This window comes from Myotis daubentonii, chromosome 3 (assembly GCF_963259705.1).
Source record: "Myotis daubentonii chromosome 3, mMyoDau2.1, whole genome shotgun sequence".
NCBI lineage: Eukaryota > Metazoa > Chordata > Mammalia > Chiroptera > Vespertilionidae > Myotis > Myotis daubentonii.
In genome coordinates, this window is record NC_081842.1 from 7,182,143 (window position 1) to 7,189,383 (window position 7,241).

The window sequence follows — 7,241 nt, forward strand, 5'->3', positions numbered from 1 at the left end:
CTCACTATGATGTGCACTGACCACAAGGGGGCAGATGCTCCTACCTATAGCTTAGCTTGCTGCTGGGATCTGGCCAATTGGGACTGAGCGAGACAGGCCGGACACACCCTGGAGCCTTCCTGCAGTCCCTTCCCAGCTGGCCAATCTCCCACATCCCTCCCTGGCCAGGCCGAGGGACCCCACTGGTGCATGAATTCATGCACCGGGCCTCTAGTGAAAAACAAATAAATAAATCTGCCTTTCCCTGTATTATCATCTTAAACACTCTCTAAAAATAAACTTTTAAAAGTTTAAAAATTGTTCAAAGACAATTCTCTGTGTGCCTCTCATATCTGTGCATGTCTCCCTAACTGTCCTTGTGGTCTGGGACCTAAAATTAAGACTCAGTGTTCAGTGGAACTGAGAGGGCCTCAGGTGGCCTAACTACACGTCCTCCTCCCCACCTGTCCCCACAGATAAGATCCCTGGCCAAGCCAACGTCCTTATCGGGGGAGGAGGCACAGTTCCCGCTTGCCCTGAGTAGGGGCTCTCACTTCCCTGCCAGCCCACAGAATTATTCAAACAAGCCAACCTCATGCTCCGTGGGAACCATGGACACCCTACCTTTTTGATGCAACAAAGCCTCCTCCTGCAGTGCCTCCATTGCTCACTCTGTTCCTGAGTGCACCCCCAGGTGGCCCTGCATGACATGTGGGTCCCCCACTCCCAGGCTGTGAGCATATGTGATGCAAGCTGGAGGTGATCTCAGCTGTCCAATGTTGGCCATCCCCACAACCCTGGATGGAAATACCCAGCCACCGCCAAGGAGATGAGTAGGAGGCTGTCAAAACAGCCCTTCATGCCAGACTATCTTTCCAAGGATGTTTGTGGAGCAAACAATCCGGGAAGGCAGATATGGCACTTCCATCTGGAGCAGAGGCAGGCAAGATTACTGCCCCTGGAAAGATTTGAGTCCTTAAGAAGTCAGGCTTCCTGTCCTGTAATGCAACCCACTGTGTGTTCCAGCGTTTGTCTGAGCCCATCTGTGCCGCCCCAGGAGGACTTGGGGGCACAGACATGACGACCTCAAGCTGCTTGCTGCACGGGGAGTAACACAGTCCTTTATCTCTGAACCAGGACGCTCCTGTCTTCTGCCAGCACCCATAAAACTCCCAGCTTGCAAGCAGGGTAAACTCGGAGCTCTTCCGAGTTCTTGACATTGATGACCTAGAACAGATTAAATAAATAAAACACCTTCAATGTTCGCCTTTAGCATAGAGGTTCCCTACTTATTAGGCCCACTCAACTTCATTGCACCTCAGATGTACATAGATATATGCAGATCTGCCTAATTTAATCTGTTCGCTACCCCCAAAATGTCCAACTCAGGACAACATTAAGACCTGAGAACAATTAAGAACACACAATCCGCCGAAACCGGTTTGGCTCAGTGGATAGAGCGTCAGCCTGCGGACTGAGAGGTCCCGGGTTCGATTCCGGTCAGGGGCATGTACCTGGGTTGCGGGCACATTCCCGGTGGGGGATGTGCAGGAGGCAGCTGATCGATGTTTCTCTCTCATCGATGTTTCTAACTCTCTCTATCTCTCTCCCTTCCTCTCTGTGAAAAATCAATAAAATATATTAAGGAAAAAAAAAAAGAACACACAATCCTACATACAGATGGTGTATTATAGAATTGTTCACCTGGAACCTATATGATTTTCTTAATCAATGTCGCCCCAATAAATTCAATTTAAAAAAAATAGAAACACCTTTAAAATACTGCAATGCTATACACCTTTCTGTGACTAACTATAACCTTCTGTCTGCTCCTATAAGTGGATGACTTTTTTTCTAATGGCCATTGACATTTGGATCAAATATCTAATTGTTCCCTAATAGCCACTGGTGTTTTCTATCGTGCTCACATTTATTGAATATTTTCACAACCTGCCCCTCCCACTCTCACAAAGAAAGGCGAGGGAGTTTTCTTAAGGTAACAATATCCTTCTCAGTGACTCTGCAGATATGATCTTAAGCCACAACTTGGCTTGGAGAATTGGTTCCTGGCCTGGTCTTTAGTTCAACATCGTCTGAACAGAACCCTATTGTGTGGGAATTTATCAAGGAGCATTGGTAACCTCCAGTGCACTACCAGCCACAGAACAAACAAGCTCACGGATCAAACTAAGACGCTCAAGCCACGGCGTGTGTGAAATCAATCAACAGCCCAAAGCGAGAGCCCCGGCAGGTTAACACTTCCCGCGGGTGCAAGTGAAATGACTGCTCCGCCCTGGATCCTGGGCCATGAGGTATTCTGTCCTGTCCCACTCTTCGCCTTTCCAGCAATGCATGGTAGCCAGGACCAAACCTGGGGTTTGCGCAAGGGGCTGGGACACGGACGGTGCCTGGGGCCACCCACGCTGGGGCTTTAGTGAGGCGTCTCAGAGCTGGCACTGTGGGCCCCGCTGGAGCCCACGGCGACCCACAGAGCAGCCCCGCTGTTAGTCTGCTTCTGGGCTGACACCTGGGGCCCATGGAAGCCATGATGAGAGTCACAGATGAGTGCCTGGCTCACGGATGACATGGCAGAGCTGTCAGCCCCGACATGCACTGCTACTTCTGACGCGTGGCCTCTCCGTCCCCTCCCATCCATAGTAACACTGCTGCCATTCCATCCTTTGGACCAGGGAGCACCTCCTGCAGGTCACTGTCACCTGCACCTCAGAGGGGTTCCCGCTCTCTGTGCCTGACACCGCTGAGCCATGTATTCAGATGTGGGAGGAGTTAGGGGTTTTCCCTCCCCTGGCTGAAGTCCAGCGGTTTTAGGTGCAAGAGGGCACTGGCCCCCAGAAGACCTTCCACACAGGTGTCCTCAGCCTAGTTTCCAAAGCTGGGGGGGAAGAGGAGCTTGGGTTCTTTAGGGACTGTGTGTACCTGTGTGTACATGTATGTGTGCATGTGTGTGCATGTGTGCATGTACGTGTGCACATGTGTGTATGCATGATACATTCCCCAAACTGTTAACTGCTCCTGCGCCTTATCGGCAGCGCTGTTCTTACTAAGGCTCGTTATCACCCCAGCTGGCTTTTCCCCTCCACCCTCCGTCTGCTTCAAGGACTGCAGTGACCCAGAGAGGTCGCCATTGTTTCCTTAAGACACCAATCTGCCCCCCGCCACCCACCTCCTTTGCCCGCGTGCTCATGGCTGAGAGAGACTGAGGTAGGGATGTGGTGTGATGCCAAGCACCCCATCCAGGCCCCCCACCCTGAGATGATCACTGGGGCACTGAAGGGGTGGATGCACTGGGGGTGGGGGGCTGCCGTGGGTGGAGGGCTGCCGTGGGGGGGGCTGCCGTGGGGGGGGGGCTGCCGTGGGGGGGGGGCTGCCGTGGGGGGGGCTGCCGTGGGGGGTGGTGGCCCTGGCCAGGTTCTGAGGCCTAGATTCCTGGGCGTGAGGAGGAAACGTCTCACTCTTCTGGGGTCTTTCTGGATTCTCTCCCCAACCTCCTCCTCTCTTCTCTCACCCCACCTGGCTCTGACCATGAAAAGGAAGTGGCATGTCACCCAGGCCTCTGTCCCCTCAGGGCTACCTACCCCCTCTGTCACCACACCAGCATTCAGCAGCTCCCCCCGGCCCCCAAAACGTGAGTGAGCGCCGTAGGTCCCCCGGACACGTGTGGGCGGCCGAGGAGGGATGGCCCAGCGCAAGCTCCTGACACCCTCTCAGCATCTTGGTTCCAGATCCCGTGCTGGGGGCGGGGGGGGACACGGCCACAGCCTCGTGCTGTCAGCTCTCCTCCTCCGAGCTCTTCCTCCAGGTCTCTCCCCCCCCCCCCCCCGCACTGTCGGAATTCTTCTGGGCTTTGTGAGTTTCCAGGACGTGTAGCAGAGAGCAACCACATCTTCTGCACCCGCTCTGAGTCCTGTGCAGGGCGCTGGGCCGTGACGGTTCAGAAGCATGTCATCGTGCTGAGCAGGGACACCCCCACAGGAGCCCCCAGTCACCTCCACGAGAGGCCTGGCGCCCAGATGGCGGGGCCACAGGATCCACACTCTGGGGGCAGACACTGGAGGAGCTGGGCATGGATCGGGGGTGGGGGGGCCTCGGATGCTTTCTGTAACCTGATGGGGGGAGGGGGACACTGATGCGCCAGCCCTGTATCCATTCCGTCCCTTCACTGGGCCAGAAGCCAGGGAAACAGGAAGGTGGGGACCCACCGAATCGGTCTCCTTGTCACTGGCCTCTGGGCCCGCATGCTGACGCGTTCGCCGGGGGAAGGTGCCCGCTGCTGGATGTCCCTGGCATAAGGCCTTTGGGTTAAGGAGCCCCCAGTCTCCCTGGGAAGTGCCGTTTCACCGGCACAGCCCTCTGGGTGGGAAAGGGGCAGGGCCACATGAAAGGCCTGTTGTGAGCCCCACCAGGGGCCTGCATGTGTCTCAGAGCCACGGGAGGAGCAGCATGGGCGCTGTCCCTGTGTCCAGACCCCTCCTGGCTTTCTCTTGACGGCCTCTTTGAAATTATTAGTAAACCCCAACCGCGGGCAGGCGGATCCCTGACTCCAGAGTGAGCTGTGCCGTCCAATCGGGGGTCTGCTCACCCTGCGGGTCATTCCGCACTGTCGGCGCCTTGGCCTCAGTTACAAAATGGGGTGAGGACAGGAAGGGGGGAGGGCCAGGAAGGGGGGAGGGTCAGGAAGGGGAGAGGGTCAGGAAGGGGGTGAGGGTCAGGAAGGGGGGAGGGTCAGGAAGGGGGGAGGGTCAGGAAGAGGGTGAGGGTTAGGGAGGGGGGAGGGTCAGGAAGGGGGGAAGGTCAGGAAGGGGGGAGGGCCAGGAAAGGGGGAGGGTCAGGAAGGGAGGAGGGTCAGGAAGGGAGGAGGGTCAGGAAGAGGGTGAGGGTTAGGGAGGGGGGAGGGTCAGGAAGGGGGGAAGGTCAGGAAGGGGGGAGGGCCAGGAAAGGGGGAGGGTCAGGAAGGGAGGAGGGTCAGGAAGGGAGGAGGGTCAGGAAGGGGGTGAGGGTGAGGAAGGGGGAGAGGGGGAGGAAGCGGGGGAGGATGAGGAAGGGGGTGAGGACCAGGAAGCGGGGGAGGGTCAAGAAGGGGGGAGGGTCAGGAAAGGCGGAGGGTCAGGAAGGGGGAGGGTCAGGAAGGGGGGAGGACCAGGAAGCGGGGGAGGGCCAGGAAGCGGGGGAGGGCCAGGAAGGGGGGAGGGTCAGGAAGGGAGGAGGGTCAGGAAGGGAGGAGGGTCAGGAAGAGGGTGAGGGTTAGGGAGGGGGGAGGGTCAGGAAGGGGGAAAGGTCAGGAAGGGGGGAGGGCCAGGAAAGGGGGAGGGTCAGGAAGGGAGGAGGGTCAGGAAGGGAGGAGGGTCAGGAAGGGGGTGAGGGTGAGGAAGGGGGAGAGGGGGAGGAAGCGGGGGAGGATGAGGAAGGGGGTGAGGACCAGGAAGCGGGGGAGGGTCAAGAAGGGGGGAGGGTCAGGAAAGGCGGAGGGTCAGGAAGGGGGAGGGTCAGGAAGGGGGGAGGACCAGGAAGCGGGGGAGGGCCAGGAAGCGGGGGAGGGCCAGGAAGGGGGGAGGGCCAGGAAGGGGGGAGGGTAAGGAACGGGGAGGGCCAGGAAGGGGGGCTGAAGAGACTGAGCAGCTTACTCCTAGGATCTATTGCCTCCAGAGGCTGTGGCAGGAGACACTGCATCTCACGAGGGATCGGAGGCAACCAATTGGTTTCTTTACCTGAACTGTCGGGCAGAGGTTGTGAGCGATCAGATCAGCTATGGACACGAGAGAGAAGGGACATTTCTCTGCACGTTCTCCAGTGAGGAAAAGCCCCATGATCCCCACAGCACACAGAACATGACACACGACAGCACACGTGTGTGCGGCTGTCTGCGTGTGCTGGGGTTCCCACCCTGACGGCCCTGCCCGTGCACGCACTCCTGGCTCCTGGGCTCTGGACGCACTTGTCCTGGTGGCCACGGGTCAGGAGTGATCGATCTGACTGTCCACGCCCAGCTCAGGCCCCTCTTCCTCTTGGGAACCAGCTGGCTGTGGGGAGCAGAAGTGCTCCCCTGCTCCTGGGACCCCAACAGTTGTGCAGGTTGTGTCCAGTGCGAGGGCACCTGAGAGGAGGAGCCAACGGGGGGAGCGATGGACTGAGCTCCTGGGGCAGGAGGACCGCCCGGAGCTGGTGTCTTCTCCTCACTCTCCCTGCAGCTGGGGCCGCGGCACCCAGGGCTGCTCTGTCACACCGCTGGCCCGGGTGGCCGTCTGTCCAATGCCAGGGTGTCCTGGGCAGGTCCTATTGGCTCCCTGTCCTTCCATTTGCCTGTCAGTGATAAGGTGGCACGTGGCCTTCGGCATGCCTCCCTTTCGGGGGGGGGGGGTTCTCACCAATTCCACACTGTCAGCCCCACAGAGTTGTTCTTCAAGGTGACAGACAGTTTGGCTCAGTGGATAGAGCATCGGCCTGCGGACTGAAGGGTCCTAGGTTCCATTCCGGTCAAGAGCACATACCCAGGTTGCAGGCTTGATCCCCAGTAGGGGGCATGCAGGAGGCAGCCAATCATTGATTCTCTCTCTCTCATGGTTGGTTTTTCTATCTCTCGCTCTCCCTCTCCCTTCCTCTCTGAAATCAATAAAAAAAAAAAAATTTTTTTTAAAAGATGTCAGCTCTGCAATTTTTTATTGTTAACACTGTCAGACTCTGCTGTGGATTTTATCTCCTGAGCCAGTTTCCACCTGGGGGAGGTGAAGACATTGACAGGTAGCTTTTGCTACACGCAGTGGCTCATCCACAATGAATTTTGCAAGAGCATTGATAGCGTTTGGTGCCTGTTTTCATGACTTGACAAGGGTGTGGCTGGGAGGTGCTTCTGGAAGGGCCATGAAGGGCCTTGTGCATGGACACCGGTTGCTAACAGCCACCGAGGCAACTTCCGCAACCCTGTGGCCAGGTTGTCCTCTCACCCACCCCTCATAACTCACCCAGGACCGTGAATTTGTGCATAACCCATGACAAGAAGCCAGCGGGGACAATAAGCACTTCTCTTGAAAGAAAGAAAAATCATTTTTTATTTCTAAAGAGAACTAAAAGCACAAAGTAGCGTTCATCTCTATTAATTTTCAGGTCAATTTTGAGCGGGAAAAATCAAAGCAGTCCATCCACGCGGTGAGCGAGGCTGAGGAGCAGAAGCTGGAGATGAGTGGGTGGCGGCGAGGCTGAGCAGCGGCCGGGGGTGGGGGTTGGCCCATTCTCAGTGTAGACGCGAC